This window comes from Lepidochelys olivacea (genome assembly GCF_965140295.1).
Source record: "Lepidochelys olivacea isolate rLepOli2 genome assembly, chromosome: 18".
Classification (NCBI taxonomy): domain Eukaryota; kingdom Metazoa; phylum Chordata; order Testudines; family Cheloniidae; genus Lepidochelys; species Lepidochelys olivacea.
The window spans coordinates 5610036-5631625 of record NC_140428.1 but is presented as its reverse complement, the minus strand read 5'-3'; positions in this window follow the sequence as shown (position 1 = coordinate 5631625).

The following is a 21590-nucleotide window of genomic DNA, read 5'->3' as shown; positions in this document are numbered from 1 at the left end:
GTAGTATCTGTATGTGGAGGGGCTTTGTGCTGGGAGAGAATCTGAGCCCTGATTAGGGGGCGGGGCTTCCCTGACTAGGGGTCCTATAAAGGTAGCAGCCAGTCAGGCAGCGGCACAGGAGCTAGCAAACAGAGCTGTAAACAGGGGAGTTTGAGTGGGAGTTCTGTTGGAGGAGAAGGTATTTGTGTGTGTTTGGTTTTGTATTGGTAGTATCTGTATGTGTAGGGGCTTTGTGTTGGGAGAGAAGCTGAGCCCTGATTAGGGTGCGGGGCTTCACTGACCAGGGGTCCTATAAAGGTAGCAGCCAGTCAGGCAGCGGCACAGATGCTGCAGTGGCAGAGGAGCTAGCCAACAGAGCTGTAAACAGGGGAGTATGAGTGGGAGTTCTGTTGGAGGAGAAGGTACTTGTGTGTGTTTGGTTTTGTATTGGTGGTATCTGTATGTGCAGGGCCTTTGTGCTGGGAGAGAAGCTGAGCACTGATTAGGGGGCGGGGCTTCACTGACTAGGGGTCCTATAAAGGTAGCAGCCAGTCAGGCAGCGGCACAGGAGCTAGCAAACAGAGCTGTAAACAGGGGAGTTTGAGTGGGAGTTCTGTTGGAGGAGAAGGTATTTGTGTGTGTTTTGTTTTGTATTGGTAGTATCTGTATGTGTAGGGGCTTTGTGCTGGGACAGAAGCTGAGCCCTGATTAGGGGGCGGGGCTTCACTGACTAGGGGTCCTATAAAGGTAGCAACCAGTCAGGCAGCGGCACAGGAGCTAGCAAACAGAGCTGTAAACAGGGGAGTTTGAGTGGGAGTTCTGTTGGAGGAGAAGGTATTTGTGTGTGTTTTGTTTTGTATTGTTAGTATCTGTATGTGTAGGGGCTTTGTGCTGGGAGAGAAGCTGAGCCCTGATTAGGGGGCGGGGCTTGACTGAGTAGGGGTCCTATAAAGGAAGCAGCCAGTCAGGCAGCGGCACAGGAGCTAGCAAACAGAGCTGTAAACAGCGGAGTTTGAGAGGGAGTTCTGTTGGAGGAAAAGGTATTTGTGTGTGTGTTTGGTTTTGTATTGGTGGTATCTGTATGTGTAGAGGCTTGGAGGGGCTTTGTGCTGGGAGAGAAGCTGAGTCCTGATTAGGGGGCGGGGCTTCGCTGACTAGGGGTCCTATAAAGGTAGCAGCCAGTCAGGCAGCGGCACAGACAGCTGCAGCGGCACAGGAGCTTGCAAACAGAGCTGTAAACAGGGGAGTTTGAGTGGGAGTTCTGTTGGAGTAGAAGGTACTTGTGTGTGTTTGCTTTTGTATTGGTGGTATTTGTATGTGTAGGGTCTTTGTCCTGGGAGAGAAGCTGAGCCCTGATTAGGGGGCGGGGCTTCCCTGGCTAGGGGTCCTATAAAGGTAGCAGCCAGTCAGGCAGCCGCACAGGAGCTAGCAAACAGAGCTGTAAACAGGGGAGTTTGAGTGGGAGTTCTGTTGGAGGAGAAGGTATTTTTGTGTGTTTGGTTTTGTATCGGTAGTATCTGTATGTGTAGAGGCTTTGTGCTGGGAGAGAAGATGAGCCCTGATTAGGGGGCGGGGCTTCACTGACTGGGGTCCTATAAAGGTAGCAGCAAGTCAGGCAGCGGCACAGACAGCTGCAGCGGCTCAGGAGCTAGCCAACAGAGCTGTAAACAGGGGAGTTTGAGTGGGAGTTCTGTTGGAGGAGAAGGTATTTGTGTGTGTGTGTGTGTTTGGTTTTGTTTTGTTAATATCTGTATGTGTAGGGGCTTTTTGCTGGGAGAGAAGCTGAGCCCTGATTAGGGGGCGGGGCTTCACTGACTGGGGTCCTATAAAGGTAGCAGCCAATCAGGCAGCGGCACAGACAGCTGCAGCAGCACAGGAGCTAGCCAACAGAGCTGTAAACAGGGGAGTTTGAGTGGGAGTTCTGTTGGAGGAGAAGGTACCTGTGTGTGTTTGGTTTTGTATTGGTGGTATCTGTATGTGTAGGGGCTTTGTGCTGGGAGAGAATCTGAGCCCTTATTAGGGGGCGGGGCTTCACTGACTAGGGGTCCAATAAAGGTAGCAGCCAGTCAGGCAGCGGCACAGGAGCTAGCCAAAAGAGCTGTAAACAGGGGAGTTTGAGTGGGAGTTCTGTTGGAGGAGAAGGTATTTGTGGGTGTTTGGTTTTGTATTGGTAGTATCTGTATGTGTAGGGGCTTTGTGCTGGGACAGAAGCTGAGCCCTGATTAGGGGGCGGGGCTTCACTGACTAGGGGTCCTATAAAGGTAGCAACCAGTCAGGCAGCGGCACAGACAGCTGCAGCGGCACAGGAGCTAGCAAACAGAGCTGTAAACAGGGGAGTTTGAGTGGGAGTTCTGTTGGAGGAGAAGGTATTTGTGTGTGTTTGGTTTTGCATTGTTAGTATCTGTATGTGTAGGGGCTTTGTGCTGGGAGAGAAGCTGAGCCCTGATTAGGGGGCGGGGCTTGACTGAGTAGGGGTCCTATAAAGGAAGCAGCCAGTCAGGCAGCGGCACAGGAGCTAGCAAACAGAGCTGTAAACAGCGGAGTTTGAGTGGGAGTTCTTTTGGAGGAAAAGGTATTTGTGTGTGTGTTTGGTTTTGTATTGGTGGTATCTGTATGTGTAGAGGCTTGGAGGGGCTTTGTGCTGGGAGAGAAGCTGAGTCCTGATTAGGGGGCGGGGCTTCACTGACTAGGGGTCCTAGAAAGGTATCAGCCAGTCAGGCAGCGGCACAGACAGCTGCAGCGGCACAGGAGCTAGAAAACAGAGCTGTAAACAGGGGAGTTTGAGTGGGAGTTCTGTTGGAGTAGAAGGTACTTGTGTGTGTTTGCTTTTGTATTGGTGGTATTTGTATGTGTAGGGTCTTTGTCCTGGGAGAGAAGCTGAGCCCTGATTAGGGGGCGGGGCTTCCCTGGCTAGGGGTCCTATAAAGGTAGCAGCCAGTCAGGCAGCGGCACAGGAGCTATCAAACAGAGCTGTAAACAGGGGAGTTTGAGTGGGAGTTCTGTTGGAGGAAAAGGTATTTGTGTGTGTTTGGTTTTGTATTGGTAGTATCTGTGTGTGTAGGGGCTCTGTGCTGGGACAGAAGCTGAGCCCTGATTAGGGGGCGGGGCTTCACTGACTAGGGGTCCTATAAAGGTAACAGCCAGTCAGGCAGCGGCACAGACAGCTGCAGCGGCACAGGAGCTAGCAAACAAAGCTGTAAGCCGGGGAGTTTGAGTGGGAGTTCTGTTGGAGGAGAAGGTATTTGTGTGTGTTTGGTTTTGTATTCTTAGTATCTGTATGTGTAGGGGCTTTGTGTTGGGAGAGAAGCTGAGCCCTGATTAGGGGGCGGGGCTTCCCTGACTAGGGGTCCTATAAAGGTAGCAGCCAGTCAGGCAGCGGCACAGGAGCTAGCAAACAGAGCTGTAAACAGGGGAGTTTGAGTGGGAGTTCTGTTGGAGGAGAAGGTATTTGTGTGTGTTTGGTTTTGTATCGGTAGTATCTGTATGTGTAGAGGCTTTGTGCTGGGAGAGAAGCTGAGCCCTGATTAGGGGGCGGGGCTTCCCTGACTAGGGGTCCAATAAAGGTAGCAGCCAGTCAGGCAGCGGCACAGGAGCTAGCCAGCAGAGCTGTAAACAGGGGAGTTTGAGTGGGAGTTCTGTTGGAGGAGAAGGTATTTGTGGGTGTTTGATTTTGTATTGGTAGTATCTGTATGTGGAGGGGCTTTGTGCTGGGAGAGAATCTGAGCCCTGATTAGGGGGCGGGGCTTCCCTGACTAGGGGTCCTATAAAGGTAGCAGCCAGTCAGGCAGCGGCACAGGAGCTAGCAAACAGAGCTGTAAACAGGGGAGTTTGAGTGGGAGTTCTGTTGGAGGAGAAGGTATTTGTGTGTGTTTGGTTTTGTATTGGTAGTATCTGTATGTGTAGGGGCTTTGTGTTGGGAGAGAAGCTGAGCCCTGATTAGGGTGCGGGGCTTCACTGACCAGGGGTCCTATAAAGGTAGCAGCCAGTCAGGCAGCGGCACAGATGCTGCAGTGGCAGAGGAGCTAGCCAACAGAGCTGTAAACAGGGGAGTATGAGTGGGAGTTCTGTTGGAGGAGAAGGTACTTGTGTGTGTTTGGTTTTGTATTGGTGGTATCTGTATGTGCAGGGCCTTTGTGCTGGGAGAGAAGCTGAGCCCTGATTAGGGGGCGGGGCTTCACTGACTAGGGGTCCTATAAAGGTAGCAGCCAGTCAGGCAGCGGCACAGGAGCTAGCAAACAGAGCTGTAAACAGGGGAGTTTGAGTGGGAGTTCTGGTGGAGGAGAAGGTATTTGTGTGTGTTTGGTTTTGTATTGTTAGTATCTGTATGTGTAGGGGCTTTGTGCTGGGAGAGAAGCTGAGCCCTTATTAGGGGGCGGGGCTTCCCTGACTAGGGGTCCAATAAAGGTAGCAGCCAGTCAGGCAGCGGCACAGGAGCTAGCCAACAGAGCTGTAAACAGGGGAGTTTGAGTGGGAGTTCTGTTGGAGGAGAAGGTATTTGTGGGTGTTTGATTTTGTATTGGTAGTATCTGTATGTGGAGGGGCTTTGTGCTGGGAGAGAATCTGAGCCCTGATTAGGGGGCGGGGCTTCCCTGACTAGGGGTCCTATAAAGGTAGCAGCCAGTCAGGCAGCGGCACAGACAGCTGCAGCGGCACAGGAGCTAGAAAACAGAGCTGTAAACAGGGGAGTTTGAGTGGGAGTTCTGTTGGAGGAAAAGGTATTTGTGTGTGTTTGGTTTTGTATTGGTAGTATCTGTGTGTGTAGGGGCTCTGTGCTGGGACAGAAGCTGAGCCCTGATTAGGGGGCGGGGCTTCACTGACTAGGGGTCCTATAAAGGTAACAGCCAGTCAGGCAGCGGCACAGGAGCTAGCAAACAGAGCTGTAAACAGGGGAGTTTGAGTGGGAGTTCTGTTGGAGGAGAAGGTATTTGTGTGTGTTTGGTTTTGTATCGGTAGTATCTGTATGTGTAGAGGCTTTGTGCTGGGAGAGAAGCTGACCCCTGATTAGGGTGCGGGGCTTCACTGACCAGGGGTCCTATAAAGGTAGCAGCCAGTCAGGCAGCGGCACAGATGCTGCAGTGGCAGAGGAGCTAGCCAACAGAGCTGTAAACAGGGGAGTATGAGTGGGAGTTCTGTTGGAGGAGAAGGTACTTGTGTGTGTTTGGTTTTGTATTGGTGGTATCTGTATGTGCAGGGCCTTTGTGCTGGGAGAGAAGCTGAGCCCTGATTTGGGGGCGGGGCTTCACTGACTAGGGGTCCTATAAAGGTAGCAGCCAGTCAGGCAGCGGCACAGGAGCTAGCAAACAGAGCTGTAAACAGGGGAGTTTGAGTGGGAGTTCTGTTGGAGGAGAAGGTACTTGTGTGTGTTTGGTTTTGTATTGGTGGTATCTGTATGTGCAGGGGCTTTGTGCTGGGAGAGAAGCTGAGCCCTGATTAGGGGGCGGGGCTTCCCTGACTAGGGGTCCTATAAAGGTAGCAGCCAGTCAGGCAGCGGCACAGGAGCTAGCAAACAGAGCTGTAAACAGGGGAGTTTGAGTGGGAGTTCTGTTGGAGTAGAAGGTACTTGTGTGTGTTTGCTTTTGTATTGGTGGTATTTGTATGTGTAGGGTCTTTGTCCTGGGAGAGAAGCTGAGCCCTGATTAGGGGGCGGGGCTTCCCTGGCTAGGGGTCCTATAAAGGTAGCAGCCAGTCAGGCAGCGGCACAGGAGCTATCAAACAGAGCTGTAAACAGGGGAGTCTGAGTGGGAGTTCTGTTGGAGGAAAAGGTATTTGTGTGTGTTTGGTTTTGTATTGGTAGTATCTGTGTGTGTAGGGGCTCTGTGCTGGGACAGAAGCTGAGCCCTGATTAGGGGGCGGGGCTTCACTGACTAGGGGTCCTATAAAGGTAACAGCCAGTCAGGCAGCGGCACAGACAGCTGCAGCGGCACAGGAGCTAGCAAACAAAGCTGTAAGCCGGGGAGTTTGAGTGGGAGTTCTGTTGGAGGAGAAGGTATTTGTGTGTGTTTGGTTTTGTATTCTTAGTATCTGTATGTGTAAGGGATTTGTGTTGGGAGAGAAGCTGAGCCCTGATTAGGGGGCGGGGCTTCCCTGACTAGGGGTCCTATAAACGTAGCAGCCAGTCAGGCAGCGGCACAGGAGCTAGCAAACAGAGCTGTAAACAGGGGAGTTTGAGTGGGAGTTCTGTTGGAGGAGAAGGTATTTGTGTGTGTTTGGTTTTGTATCGGTAGTATCTGTATGTGTAGAGGCTTTGTGCTGGGAGAGAAGATGAGCCCTGATTAGGGGGCAGGGCTTCACTGACTGGGGTCCTATAAAGGTAGCAGCAAGTCAGGCAGCGGCACAGACAGCTTCAGCGGCTCAGGAGCTAGCCAACAGAGCTGTAAACAGGGGAGTTTGAGTGGGAGTTCTGTTGGAGGAGAAGGTATTTGTGTGTGTTTGGTTTTGTATCGGTAGTATCTGTGTGTGTAGAGGCTTTGTGCTGGGAGAGAAGCTGAGCCCTGATTAGGGTGCGGGGCTTCACTGACCAGGGGTCCTATAAAGGTAGCAGCCAGTCAGGCAGCGGCACAGATGCTGCAGTGGCAGAGGAGCTAGCCAACAGAGCTGTAAACAGGGGAGTATGAGTGGGAGTTCTGTTGGAGGAGAAGGTACTTGTGTGTGTTTGGTTTTGTATTGGTGGTATCTGTATGTGCAGGGCCTTTGTGCTGGGAGAGAAGCTGAGCCCTGATTAGGGGGCGGGGCTTCACTGACTAGGGGTCCTATAAAGGTAGCAGCCAGTCAGGCAGCGGCACAGGAGCTAGCAAACAGAGCTGTAAACAGGGGAGTTTGAGTGGGAGTTCTGTTGGAGGAGAAGGTACTGGTGTGTGTTTGGTTTTGTATTGGTGGTATCTGTATGTGCAGGGGCTTTGTGCTGGGAGAGAAGCTGAGCCCTGATTAGGGGGCGGGGCTTCCCTGACTAGGGGTCCTATAAAGGTAGCAGCCAGTCAGGCAGCGGCACAGGAGCTAGCAAACAGAGCTGTAAACAGGGGAGTTTGAGTGGGAGTTCTGTTGGTGGAGAAGGTATTTGTGTGTGTGTTTGGTTTTGTATTGGTAGTATCTGTATGTGTAGGGGCTTTGTGCTGGGAGAGAAGCTGAGCCCTGATTAGGGGGCGGGGCTTCACTGCCTACGGGTCCTATAAAGGTAGCAGCCAGTCAGGCAGCGGCACAGGAGCTAGCAAACAGAGCTGTAAACAGGGGAGTTTGAGTGGGAGTTCTGTTGGAGGAGAAGGTATTTGCGTTTGTTTGGTTTTGTATTGGTAGTATCTGTATGTGTAGGGGCTTTGTGTTGGGAGAGAAGCTGAGCCCTGATTAGGGGGCGGGGCTTGACTGAGTAGGGGTCCTATAAAGGAAGCAGCCAGTCAGGCAGCGGCACAGGAGCTAGCAAACAGAGCTGTAAACAGCGGAGTTTGAGTGGGAGTTCTGTTGGAGGAGAAGGTATTTGTGTGTGTTTGGTTTTGTATTGGTAGTATCTGTATGTGTAGGGGCTTTGTGTTGGGAGAGAAGCTGAGCCCTGATTAGGGTGCGGGGCTTCACTGACCAGGGGTCCTATAAAGGTAGCAGCCAGTCAGGCAGCGGCACAGATGCTGCAGTGGCAGAGGAGCTAGCCAACAGAGCTGTAAACAGGGGAGTATGAGTGGGAGTTCTGTTGGAGGAGAAGGTACTTGTGTGTGTTTGGTTTTGTATTGGTGGTATCTGTGTGTGTAGGGGCTTTGTGCTGGGACAGAAGCTGAGCCCTGATTAGGGGGCGGGGCTTCACTGCCTAGGGGTCCTATAAAGGTAGCAGCCAGTCAGGCAGCGGCACAGGAGCTAGCAAACAGAGCTGTAAACAGGGGAGTTTGAGTGGGAGTTCTGTTGGTGGAGAAGGTATTTGTGTGTGTGTTTGGTTTTGTATTGGTAGTATCTGTATGTGTAGGGGCTTTGTGCTGGGAGAGAAGCTGAGCCCTGATTAGGGGGCGGGGCTTGACTGCCTACGGGTCCTATAAAGGTAGCAGCCAGTCAGGCAGCCGCACAGACAGCTGCAGCGGCACAGGAGCTAGCAAACAGAGCTGTAAACAGGGGAGTTTGAGTGGGAGTTCTGTTGGAGGAGAAGGTATTTGTGGGTGTTTGATTTTGTATTGGTAGTATCTGTATGTGGAGGGGCTTTGTGTTGGGAGAGAATCTGTGCCCTGATTAGGGGGCGGGGCTTCCCTGACTAGGGGTCCTATAAAGGTAGCAGCCAGTCAGGCAGCGGCACAGGAGCTAGCAAACAGAGCTGTAAACAGGGGAGTTTGAGTGGGAGTTCTGTTGGAGGAGAAGGTATTTGTGTGTGTTTGGTTTTGTATTGGTAGTATCTGTATGTGTAGGGGCTTTGTGTTGGGAGAGAAGCTGAGCCCTGATTAGGGTGCGGGGCTTCACTGACCAGGGGTCCTATAAAGGTAGCAGCCAGTCAGGCAGCGGCACAGATGCTGCAGTGGCAGAGGAGCTAGCAAACAGAGCTGTAAACAGGGGAGTTTGAGTGGGAGTTCTGTTGGAGGAGAAGGTACTTGTGTGTGTTTGGTTTTGTATTGGTGGTATCTGTATGTGCAGGGCCTTTGTGCTGGGAGAGAAGCTGAGCCCTGATTAGGGGGCGGGGCTTCACTGACTAGGGGTCCTATAAAGGTAGCAGCCAGTCAGGCAGCGGCACAGGAGCTAGCAAACAGAGCTGTAAACAGGGGAGTTTGAGTGGGAGTTCTGTTGGAGGAGAAGGTACTTGTGTGTGTTTGGTTTTGTATTGGTGGTATCTGTATGTGCAGGGGCTTTGTGCTAGGAGAGAAGCTGAGCCCTGATTAGGGGGCGGGGCTTCCCTGACTAGGGGTCCTATAAAGGTAGCAGCCAGTCAGGCAGCCGCACAGACAGCTGCAGCGGCACAGGAGCTAGCAAACAGAGCTGTAAACAGGGGAGTTTGAGTGGGAGTTCTGGTGGAGGAGAAGGTATTTGTGTGTGTTTGGTTTTGTATTGTTAGTATCTGTATGTGTAGGGGCTTTGTGCTGGGAGAGAAGCTGAGCCCTGATTAGGGGGCGGGGCTTGACTGAGTAGGGGTCCTATAAAGGAAGCAGCCAGTCAGGCAGCGGCACAGGAGCTAGCAAACAGAGCTGTAAACAGCGGAGTTTGAGTGGGAGTTCTGTTGGAGGAAAAGGTATTTGTGTGTGTGTTTGGTTTTGTATTGGTGGTATCTGTATGTGTAGAGGCTTGGAGGGGCTTTGTGCTGGGAGAGAAGCTGAGTCCTGATTAGGGGGCGGGGCTTCACTGACTAGGGGTCCTAGAAAGGTATCAGCCAGTCAGGCAGCGGCACAGACAGCTGCAGCGGCACAGGAGCTAGAAAACAGAGCTGTAAACAGGGGAGTTTGAGTGGGATTTCTGTTGGAGTAGAAGGTACTTGTGTGTGTTTGCTTTTGTATTGGTGGTATTTGTATGTGTAGGGTCTTTGTCCTGGGAGAGAAGCTGAGCCCTGATTAGGGGGCGGGGCTTCCCTGGCTAGGGGTCCTATAAAGGTAGCAGCCAGTCAGGCAGCGGCACAGGAGCTATCAAACAGAGCTGTAAACAGGGGAGTCTGAGTGGGAGTTCTGTTGGAGGAAAAGGTATTTGTGTGTGTTTGGTTTTGTATTGGTAGTATCTGTGTGTGTAGGGGCTCTGTGCTGGGACAGAAGCTGAGCCCTGATTAGGGGGCGGGGCTTCACTGACTAGGGGTCCTATAAAGGTAACAGCCAGTCAGGCAGCGGCACAGACAGCTGCAGCGGCACAGGAGCTAGCAAACAAAGCTGTAAGCCGGGGAGTTTGAGTGGGAGTTCTGTTGGAGGAGAAGGTATTTGTGTGTGTTTGGTTTTGTATTCTTAGTATCTGTATGTGTAAGGGATTTGTGTTGGGAGAGAAGCTGAGCCCTGATTAGGGGGCGGGGCTTCCCTGACTAGGGGTCCTATAAACGTAGCAGCCAGTCAGGCAGCGGCACAGGAGCTAGCAAACAGAGCTGTAAACAGGGGAGTTTGAGTGGGAGTTCTGTTGGAGGAGAAGGTATTTGTGTGTGTTTGGTTTTGTATCGGTAGTATCTGTATGTGTAGAGGCTTTGTGCTGGGAGAGAAGATGAGCCCTGATTAGGGGGCAGGGCTTCACTGACTGGGGTCCTATAAAGGTAGCAGCAAGTCAGGCAGCGGCACAGACAGCTTCAGCGGCTCAGGAGCTAGCCAACAGAGCTGTAAACAGGGGAGTTTGAGTGGGAGTTCTGTTGGAGGAGAAGGTATTTGTGTGTGTTTGGTTTTGTATCGGTAGTATCTGTATGTGTAGAGGCTTTGTGCTGGGAGAGAAGCTGAGCCCTGATTAGGGTGCGGGGCTTCACTGACCAGGGGTCCTATAAAGGTAGCAGCCAGTCAGGCAGCGGCACAGATGCTGCAGTGGCAGAGGAGCTAGCCAACAGAGCTGTAAACAGGGGAGTATGAGTGGGAGTTCTGTTGGAGGAGAAGGTACTTGTGTGTGTTTGGTTTTGTATTGGTGGTATCTGTATGTGCAGGGCCTTTGTGCTGGGAGAGAAGCTGAGCCCTGATTAGGGGGCGGGGCTTCACTGACTAGGGGTCCTATAAAGGTAGCAGCCAGTCAGGCAGCGGCACAGGAGCTAGCAAACAGAGCTGTAAACAGGGGAGTTTGAGTGGGAGTTCTGTTGGAGGAGAAGGTACTGGTGTGTGTTTGGTTTTGTATTGGTGGTATCTGTATGTGCAGGGGCTTTGTGCTGGGAGAGAAGCTGAGCCCTGATTAGGGGGCGGGGCTTCCCTGACTAGGGGTCCTATAAAGGTAGCAGCCAGTCAGGCAGCGGCACAGGAGCTAGCAAACAGAGCTGTAAACAGGGGAGTTTGAGTGGGAGTTCTGTTGGTGGAGAAGGTATTTGTGTGTGTGTTTGGTTTTGTATTGGTAGTATCTGTATGTGTAGGGGCTTTGTGCTGGGAGAGAAGCTGAGCCCTGATTAGGGGGCGGGGCTTCACTGCCTACGGGTCCTATAAAGGTAGCAGCCAGTCAGGCAGCGGCACAGGAGCTAGCAAACAGAGCTGTAAACAGGGGAGTTTGAGTGGGAGTTCTGTTGGAGGAGAAGGTATTTGCGTTTGTTTGGTTTTGTATTGGTAGTATCTGTATGTGTAGGGGCTTTGTGTTGGGAGAGAAGCTGAGCCCTGATTAGGGGGCGGGGCTTGACTGAGTAGGGGTCCTATAAAGGAAGCAGCCAGTCAGGCAGCGGCACAGGAGCTAGCAAACAGAGCTGTAAACAGCGGAGTTTGAGTGGGAGTTCTGTTGGAGGAAAAGGTATTTGTGTGTGTGTTTGGTTTTGTATTGGTGGTATCTGTATGTGTAGAGGCTTGGAGGGGCTTTGTGCTGGGAGAGAAGCTGAGTCCTGATTAGGGGGCGGGGCTTCACTGACTAGGGGTCCTAGAAAGGTATCAGCCAGTCAGGCAGCGGCACAGACAGCTGCAGCGGCACAGGAGCTAGAAAACAGAGCTGTAAACAGGGGAGTTTGAGTGGGAGTTCTGTTGGAGGAAAAGGTATTTGTGTGTGTTTGGTTTTGTATTGGTAGTATCTGTGTGTGTAGGGGCTCTGTGCTGGGACAGAAGCTGAGCCCTGATTAGGGGGCGGGGCTTCACTGACTAGGGGTCCTATAAAGGTAACAGCCAGTCAGGCAGCGGCACAGACAGCTGCAGCGGCACAGGAGCTAGCAAACAAAGCTGTAAGCCGGGGAGTTTGAGTGGGAGTTCTGTTGGAGGAGAAGGTATTTGTGTGTGTTTGGTTTTGTATTCTTAGTATCTGTATGTGTAAGGGATTTGTGTTGGGAGAGAAGCTGAGCCCTGATTAGGGGGCGGGGCTTCCCTGACTAGGGGTCCTATAAACGTAGCAGCCAGTCAGGCAGCGGCACAGGAGCTAGCAAACAGAGCTGTAAACAGGGGAGTTTGAGTGGGAGTTCTGTTGGAGGAGAAGGTATTTGTGTGTGTTTGGTTTTGTATCGGTAGTATCTGTATGTGTAGAGGCTTTGTGCTGGGAGAGAAGATGAGCCCTGATTAGGGGGCAGGGCTTCACTGACTGGGGTCCTATAAAGGTAGCAGCAAGTCAGGCAGCGGCACAGACAGCTGCAGCGGCTCAGGAGCTAGCCAACAGAGCTGTAAACAGGGGAGTTTGAGTGGGAGTTCTGTTGGAGGAGAAGGTATTTGTGTGTGTTTGGTTTTGTATCGGTAGTATCTGTATGTGTAGAGGCTTTGTGCTGGGAGAGAAGCTGAGCCCTGATTAGGGTGCGGGGCTTCACTGACCAGGGGTCCTATAAAGGTAGCAGCCAGTCAGGCAGCGGCACAGATGCTGCAGTGGCAGAGGAGCTAGCCAACAGAGCTGTAAACAGGGGAGTATGAGTGGGAGTTCTGTTGGAGGAGAAGGTACTTGTGTGTGTTTGGTTTTGTATTGGTGGTATCTGTATGTGCAGGGGCTTTGTGCTGGGAGAGAAGCTGAGCCCTGATTAGGGGGCGGGGCTTCCCTGACTAGGGGTCCTATAAAGGTAGCAGCCAGTCAGGCAGCGGCACAGGAGCTAGCAAACAGAGCTGTAAACAGGGGAGTTTGAGAGGGAGTTCTGTTGGAGGAGAAGGTATTTGTGTGTGTTTGGTTTTGTATTGGTAGTATCTGTATGTGTAGGGGCTTTGTGTTGGGAGAGAAGCTGAGCCCTGATTAGGGTGCGGGGCTTCACTGACCAGGGGTCCTATAAAGGTAGCAGCCAGTCAGGCAGCGGCACAGATGCTGCAGTGGCAGAGGAGCTAGCCAACAGAGCTGTAAACAGGGGAGTATGAGTGGGAGTTCTGTTGGAGGAGAAGGTACTTGTGTGTGTTTGGTTTTGTATTGGTGGTATCTGTATGTGCAGGGGCTTTGTGCTGGGAGAGAAGCTGAGCCCTGATTAGGGGGCGGGGCTTGACTGAGTAGGGGTCCTATAAAGGAAGCAGCCAGTCAGGCAGCGGCACAGGAGCTAGCAAACAGAGCTGTAAACAGCGGAGTTTGAGTGGGAGTTCTGTTGGAGGAAAAGGTATTTGTGTGTGTGTTTGGTTTTGTATTGGTGGTATCTGTATGTGTAGAGGCTTGGAGGGGCTTTGTGCTGGGAGAGAAGCTGAGTCCTGATTAGGGGGCGGGGCTTCACTGACTAGGGGTCGTAGAAAGGTATCAGCCAGTCAGGCAGCGGCACAGACAGCTGCAGCGGCACAGGACCTAGAAAACAGATCTGTAAACAGGGGAGTTTGAGTGGGAGTTCTGTTGGAGTAGAAGGTACTTGTGTGTGTTTGCTTTTGTATTGGTGGTATTTGTATGTGTAGGGTCTTTGTCCTGGGAGAGAAGCTGAGCCCTGATTAGGGGGCGGGGCTTCCCTGGCTAGGGGTCCTATAAAGGTAGCAGCCAGTCAGGCAGCGGCACAGGAGCTATCAAACAGAGCTGTAAACAGGGGAGTTTGAGTGGGAGTTCTGTTGGAGGAAAAGGTATTTGTGTGTGTTTGGTTTTGTATTGGTAGTATCTGTGTGTGTAGGGGCTCTGTGCTGGGACAGAAGCTGAGCCCTGATTAGGGGGCGGGGCTTCACTGACTAGGGGTCCTATAAAGGTAACAGCCAGTCAGGCAGCGGCACAGACAGCTGCAGCGGCACAGGAGCTAGCAAACAAAGCTGTAAGCCGGGGAGTTTGAGTGGGAGTTGTGTTGGAGGAGAAGGTATTTGTGTGTGTTTGGTTTTGTATCGGTACTATCTGTATGTGTAGAGGCTTTGTGCTGGGAGAGAAGATGAGCCCTGATTAGGGGGCGGGGCTTCACTGACTGGGGTCCTATAAAGGTAGCAGCAAGTCAGGCAGCGGCACAGACAGCTGCAGCGGCTCAGGAGCTAGCCAACAGAGCTGTAAACAGGGGAGTTTGAGTGGGAGTTCTGTTGGAGGAGAAGGTATTTGTGTGTGTTTGGTTTTGTATCGGTAGTATCTGTATGTGTAGAGGCTTTGTGCTGGGAGAGAAGCTGAGCCCTGATTAGGGTGCGGGGCTTCACTGACCAGGGGTCCTATAAAGGTAGCAGCCAGTCAGGCAGCCGCACAGACAGCTGCAGCGGCACAGGAGCTAGCAAACAGAGCTGTAAACAGGGGAGTTTGAGTGGGAGTTCTGGTGGAGGAGAAGGTATTTGTGTGTGTTTGGTTTTGTATTGTTAGTATCTGTATGTGTAGGGGCTTTGTGCTGGGAGAGAAGCTGAGCCCTTATTAGGGGGCGGGGCTTCCCTGACTAGGGGTCCAAGAAAGGTAGCAGCCAGTCAGGCAGCGGCACAGGAGCTAGCCAACAGAGCTGTAAACAGGGGAGTTTGAGTGGGAGTTCTGTTGGAGGAGAAGGTATTTGTGGGTGTTTGATTTTGTATTGGTAGTATCTGTATGTGGAGGGGCTTTGTGCTGGGAGAGAATCTGAGCCCTGATTAGGGGGCGGGGCTTCCCTGACTAGGGGTCCTATAAAGGTAGCAGCCAGTCAGGCAGCGGCACAGGAGCTAGCAAACAGAGCTGTAAACAGGGGAGTTTGAGTGGGAGTTCTGTTGGAGGAGAAGGTACTTGTGTGTGTTTGGTTTTGTATTGGTGGTATCTGTATGTGCAGGGGCTTTGTGCTGGGAGAGAAGCTGAGCCCTGATTAGGGGGCGGGGCTTCCCTGACTAGGGGTCCTATAAAGGTAGCAGCCAGTCAGGCAGCCGCACAGACAGCTGCAGCGGCACAGGAGCTAGCAAACAGAGCTGTAAACAGGGGAGTTTGAGTGGGAGTTCTGTTGGAGGAGAAGGTATTTGTGGGTGTTTGATTTTGTATTGGTAGTATCTGTATGTGGAGGGGCTTTGTGCTGGGAGAGAATCTGAGCCCTGATTAGGGGGCGGGGCTTCCCTGACTAGGGGTCCTATAAAGGTAGCAGCCAGTCAGGCAGCGGCACAGGAGCTAGCCAACAGAGCTGTAAACAGGGGAGTTTGAGTGGGAGTTCTGTTGGAGGAGAAGGTACTTGTGTGTGTGTTTGGTTTTGTATTGGTAGTATCTGTATGTGTAGGAGCTTTGTGCTGGGAGAGAAGCTGAGCCGTGATTAGGGGGCGGGGCTTCCCTGACTAGGGGTCCTATAAAGGTAGCAGCCAGTCAGGCAGCGGAGCAGGAGCTAGCAAACAGAGCTGTAAACAGGGGAGTTTGAGTGGGAGTTCTGGTCGAGGAGAAGGTATTTGTGTGTGTTTGGTTTTGTATTGTTAGTATCTGTATGTGTAGGGGCTTTGTGCTGGGAGAGAAGCTGAGCCCTGATTAGGGGGCGGGGCTTGACTGAGTAGGGGTCCTATAAAGGAAGCAGCCAGTCAGGCAGCGGCACAGGAGCTAGCAAACAGAGCTGTAAACAGCGGAGTTTGAGTGGGAGTTCTGTTGGAGGAAAAGGTATTTGTGTATGTGTTTGGTTTTGTATTGGTGGTATCTGTATGTGTAGAGGCTTGGAGGGGCTTTGTGCTGGGAGAGAAGCTGAGTCCTGATTAGGGGGCGGGGCTTCGCTGACTAGGGGTCCTATAAAGGTAGCAGCCAGTCAGGCAGCGGCACAGACAGCTGCAGCGGCACAGGAGCTAGCAAACAGAGCTGTAAACAGGGGAGTATGAGTGGGAGTTCTGTTGGAGTAGAAGGTACTTGTGTGTGTTTGGTTTTGTATTGGTGGTATCTGTATGTGTAGGGGCTTTGTGCTGGGAGAGAAGCTGAGCCGTGATTAGGGGGCGGGGCTTCACTGACTAGGGGTCCTAGAAAGGTATCAGCCAGTCAGGCAGCGGCACAGACAGCTGCAGCGGCACAGGAGCTAGCAAACAGAGCTGTAAACAGGGGAGTTTGAGTGGGAGTTCTGTTGGAGGAGAAGGTATTTGTGTGTGTTTGGTTTTGTATTGGTAGTATCTGTATGTGTAGGGGCTTTGTGCTGGGAGAGAAGCTGAGCCCTGATTAGGGGGCGGGGCTTCCCTGACTAGGGGTCCTATAAAGGTTGCAGCCAGTCAGGCAGCGGCACAGGAGCTAGCAAACAGAGCTGTAAACAGGGGAGTTTGAGTGGGAGTTCTGTTGGAGGAAAAGGTATTTGTGTGTGTTTGGTTTTGTATTGGTAGTATCTGTATGTGTAGGGGCTTTGTGCTGGGAGAGAAGCTGAGCCCTGATTAGGGGGCGGGGCTTCCCTGACTAGGGGTCCTATAAATGTAGCAGCCAGTCAGGCAGCGGCACAGACAGCTGCAGCGGCACAGGAGCTAGCAAACAGAGCTGTAAACAGGGGGTTTGAGTGGGAGTTCTGTTGGAGGAGAAGGTATTTGTGTGTGTTTGGTTTTGTATTGGTAGTATCTGTATGTGTAGGGGCTTTGTGCTGGGAGAGAAGCTGAGCCCTGATTAGGGGGCGGGGCTTCCCTGACTAGGGGTCCTATAAAGGTTGCAGCCAGTCAGGCAGCGGCACAGGAGCTATCAAACAGAGCTGTAAACAGGGGAGTTTGAGTGGGAGTACTGTTGGAGTAGAAGGTTTTTGTGTGTGTTTGGTTTTGTATTGGTAGTATGTGTGTGTGTAGGGGCTTTCTGCTGAGACAGAAGCTGAGCCCTGATTAGGGGGCGGGGCTTCACTGACTAGGGGTCCTATAAAGGTAGCAGCCAGTCAGGTAGTGGCACAGACAGCTGCAGCAGCACAGGAGCTAGCAAGCAGAGCTGTAAACAGTGGAGTTTGAGTGGGAGTTCTGTTGGAGGAGAAGGTATTTGTGTGTGTTTGGTTTTGTATTGGTAGTATCTGTATGTGTAGGGGCTTTGTGCTGGGAAAGAAACTGAGCCCTGATTAGGGGGCGGGGCTTGACTGACTAGGGGTCCTGTAAAGGTAGCAGCCAGTCAGACAGCGGCACAGACACCTGCAGCGGCACAGGAGCTAGCAAACAGAGCTGTAAACGGAGAGTTTGAGTGGGAGGAGAAGGTATTTGTGTGTGTTTGGTTTTGTATTGTTAGTATCTGTATATGTAGGGGCTTTGTGCTGGGAGAGAAGCTGACCCCTGATTAGGGGGCGGGGCTTCCCTGACTAGGGGTCCTATAAACGTAGCAGCCAATCAGGCAGTGGTACAGACAGCTGCAGCGGCACAGGAGCTAGCAAACAGAGCTGTAAACAGGGGATTTTGAGTGGGACTTCTGTTGGATTAGAAGGTATTTGTGTGTGTTTGGTTTTGCATTGGTATTATTTGTATGTGTCGGGGCTTTGTGCTGGGTGAGAAGCTGAGCCCTGATTAGGGGGCGGGGCTTCACTGACTAGGGGTCCTATAAAGGTATCAGCCAGTCAGGCAGCGGCACAGACAGCTGCAGCGGCACAGGAGCTATCAAACAGAGCTGTAAACAGGGGAGTTTGAGTGGGAGTACTGTTGGAGTAGAAGGTATTTGTGTGTGTTTGGTTTTGTATTGGTAGTATCTGTGTGTGTAGGGGCTTTGTGCTGGGACAGAAGCTGAGCCCTGATTAGGGGGCGGGGCTTCACTGACTAGGGGTCCTATAAAGGTAGCAGCCAGTCAGGCAGCGGCACAGACAGCTGCAGCGGCACAGGAGCTAGCAAACAGAGCTGTAAACAGGGGAATTTTGAGTGGGAGTTCTGTTGGAGGAGAAGGTATTTGTGTGTGTTTGGTTTTGTATTGGTAGTATCTGTATGTGTAGAGGCTTGGAGGGGCTTTGTGCTGGGAGGGAAGCTGAGCCCTGATTAGTGGGCGGGGCTTCCCTGACTAGGGGTCCTATAAAGGTAGCAGCCAGTCAGGCAGCGGCACAGACAGATGCAGCGGCACAGGAGCTAGCAAACAGAGCTGTAAACAGGGGGTTTGAGTGGGAGTTCTGTTGGAGGAGAAGGTATTTGTGTGTGTTTGGTTTTGTATTGGTAGTATCTGTATGTGTAGGGGCTTTGTGCTGGGAGAGAAGCTGAGCCCTGATTAGGGGGCAGGGCTTCCCTGACTAGGGGTCCTATAAAGGTTGCAGCCAGTCAGGCAGCGGCACAGGAGCTATCAAACAGAGCTGTAAACAGGGGAGTTTGAGTGGGAGTACTGTTGGAGTAGAAGGTATTTGTGTGTGTTTGGTTTTGTATTGGTAGTATGTGTGTGTGTAGGGGCTTTGTGCTGAGACAGAAGCTGGGCCCTGATTAGGGGGCGGGGCTTCACTGACTAGGGGTCCTATAAAGGTAGCAGCCAGTCAGGTAGTGGGACAGACAGCTGCAGCAGCACAGGAGCTAGCAAACAGAGCTGTAAACAGGGGAGTTTGAGTGGGAGTTCTTTTGGAGGAGAAGGTATTTGTGTGTGTTTGGTTTTGTATTGTTAGTATCTCTATGTGTAGGGGCTTTGTGCTGGGAGAGAAGCTGAGCCCTGATTAGGGGGCGGGGCTTCCCTGACTGGGGTCCTATAAAGGTTGCAGCCAGTCAGGCAGCGGCACAGGAGCTAGCAAACAGAGCTGTAAACAGGGGAGTTTGAGTGGGAGTTCTGTTGGAGGAGAAGGTATTTGTGTGTGTTTGGTTTTGTATTGGTGGTATCTGTATGTGTAGAGGCTTGGAGGGGCTTTGTGCTGGGAGAGAAGCTGAGCCCTGATTAGTGGGCGGGGCTTCCCTGACTAGGGGTCCTATAAAGGTTGCAGCCAGTCAGGCAGCGGCACAGGAGCTAGCAAACAGAGCTGTAAACAGGGGAGTTTGAGTGGGAGTTCTGTTGGAGAAGAAGGTATTTGTGTGTGTTTGGTTTTGTATTGATAGTATCTGTACGTGTAGGGGCTTTGTGCTGGGAGAGAAGCTGAGGCCTGATTAGGGGGCGGGGCTTGACTGACTAGGGGTCCTATAAAGGTAGCAGCCAGTCAGGCAGCGGCACAGACAGCTGCAGCGGCACAGGAGCTAGCAAACAGAGCTGTAAACAGGGGAGTTGGAGTGAGAGTTCTGTTGGAGGAGAAGGTATTTGTGTGTGTTTGGATTTGTATTGGTAGTATTTGTATGTGTAGAGGCTTTGTGCTGGGAGAGAAGCTGAGCCCTGATTAGGGGGCGGGGCTTCCCTGTCTAGGGGTCCTATAAAGGTAGCAGGCAGTCAGGCAGCGGCACAGGAGCTAGCAAACAAAGCTGTAAACAGGGGAGTTTGAGTGGGAGTTCTGTTGGAGGAGAAGGTATTTGTGTGTGTGTTTGGTTTTGTATTGGTAGTATCTGTATGTGTCGGGGCTTTGTGCTGGGAGAGAAGCTGAGCCCTGATTAGGGGGCGGGGCTTCCCTGACTAGGGGTCCTATAAAGGTAGCAGCCAGTCAGGCAGCCGCACAGACAGCTGCAGCGGCACAGGAGCTAGCAAACAGAGCTGTAAACAGGGGAGTTTGAGTGGGAGTTCTGGTGGAGGAGAAGGTATTTGTGTGTGTTTGGTTTTGTATTGTTAGTATCTGTATGTGTAGGGGCTTTGTGCTGGGAGAGAAGCTGAGCCCTTATTAGGGGGCGGGGCTTCCCTGACTAGGGGTCCAAGAAAGGTAGCAGCCAGTCAGGCAGCGGCACAGGAGCTAGCCAACAGAGCTGTAAACAGGGGAGTTTGAGTGGGAGTTCTGTTGGAGGAGAAGGTATTTGTGGGTGTTTGATTTTGTATTGGTAGTATCTGTATGTGGAGGGGCTTTGTGCTGGGAGAGAATCTGAGCCCTGATTAGGGGGCGGGGCTTCCCTGACTAGGGGTCCTATAAAGGTAGCAGCCAGTCAGGCAGCGGCACAGGAGCTAGCCAACAGAGCTGTAAACAGGGGAGTTTGAGTGGGAGTTCTGTTGGAGGAGAAGGTATTTGTGTGTGTTTGGTTTTGTATTGGTAGTATCTGTATGTGTAGGGGCTTTGTGCTGGGAGAGAAGCTGAGCCCTGATTAGGGGGCGGGGCTTCCCTGACTAGGGGTCCTATAAAGGTAGCAGCCAGTCAGGCAGCGGCACAGGAGCTAGCAAACAGAGCTGTAAACAGGGGAGTTTGAGTGGGAGTTCTGTTGGAGGAGAAGGTACTTGTGTGTGTTTGGTTTTGTATTGGTGGTATCTGTATGTGCAGGGGCTTTGTGCTGGGAGAGAAGCTGAGCCCTGATTAGGGGGCGGGGCTTCCCTGACTAGGGGTCCTATAAAGGTAGCAGCCAGTCAGGCAGCCGCACAGACAGCTGCAGCGGCACAGGAGCTAGCAAACAGAGCTGTAAACAGGGGAGTTTGAGTGGGAGTTCTGTTGGAGGAGAAGGTATTTGTGGGTGTTTGATTTTGTATTGGTAGTATCTGTATGTGGAGGGGCTTTGTGCTGGGAGAGAATCTGAGCCCTGATTAGGGGGCGGGGCTTCCCTGACTAGGGGTCCTATAAAGGTAGCAGCCAGTCAGGCAGCGGCACAGGAGCTAGCCAACAGAGCTGTAAACAGGGGAGTTTGAGTGGGAGTTCTGTTGGAGGAGAAGGTACTTGTGTGTGTGTTTGGTTTTGTATTGGTAGTATCTGTATGTGTAGGAGCTTTGTGCTGGGAGAGAAGCTGAGCCGTGATTAGGGGGCGGGGCTTCCCTGACTAGGGGTCCTATAAAGGTAGCAGCCAGTCAGGCAGCGGAGCAGGAGCTAGCAAACAGAGCTGTAAACAGGGGAGTTTGAGTGGGAGTTCTGTTGGAGGAGAAGGTATTTGTGTGTGTTTGGTTTTGTATTGGTAGTATCTGTGTGTGTAGGGGCTTTGTGCTGGGACAGAAGCTGAGCCCTGATTAGGGGGCGGGGCTTCACTGCCTACGGGTCCTATAAAGGTAGCAGCCAGTCAGGCAGCGGCACAGGAGCTAGCAAACAGAGCTGTAAACAGGGGATTTTGAGTGGGAGTTCTGTTGGAGGAGAAGGTATTTGTGTGTGTTTGGTTTTGTATTGGTAGTATCTGTATGTGTAGGGGCTTTGTGCTGTGAGAGAGGCTGAGCCCTGATTAGGGGGCGGGACTTCACTGCCTACGGGTCCTATAAAGGTAGCAGCCAGTCAGGCAGCCGCACAGACAGCTGCAGCGGCACAGGAGCTAGCAAACAGAGCTGTAAACAGGGGAGTTTGAGTGGGAGTTCTGGTCGAGGAGAAGGTATTTGTGTGTGTTTGGTTTTGTATTGTTAGTATCTGTATGTGTAGGGGCTTTGTGCTGGGAGAGAAGCTGAGCCCTGATTAGGGGGCGGGGCTTGACTGAGTAGGGGTCCTATAAAGGAAGCAGCCAGTCAGGCAGCGGCACAGGAGCTAGCAAACAGAGCTGTAAACAGCGGAGTTTGAGTGGGAGTTCTGTTGGAGGAAAAGGTATTTGTGTATGTGTTTGGTTTTGTATTGGTGGTATCTGTATGTGTAGAGGCTTGGAGGGGCTTTGTGCTGGGAGAGAAGCTGAGTCCTGATTAGGGGGCGGGGCTTCGCTGACTAGGGGTCCTATAAAGGTAGCAGCCAGTCAGGCAGCGGCACAGACAGCTGCAGCGGCACAGGAGCTAGCAAACAGAGCTGTAAACAGGGGAGTATGAGTGGGAGTTCTGTTGGAGTAGAAGGTACTTGTGTGTGTTTGGTTTTGTATTGGTGGTATCTGTATGTGTAGGGGCTTTGTGCTGGGAGAGAAGCTGAGCCGTGATTAGGGGGCGGGGCT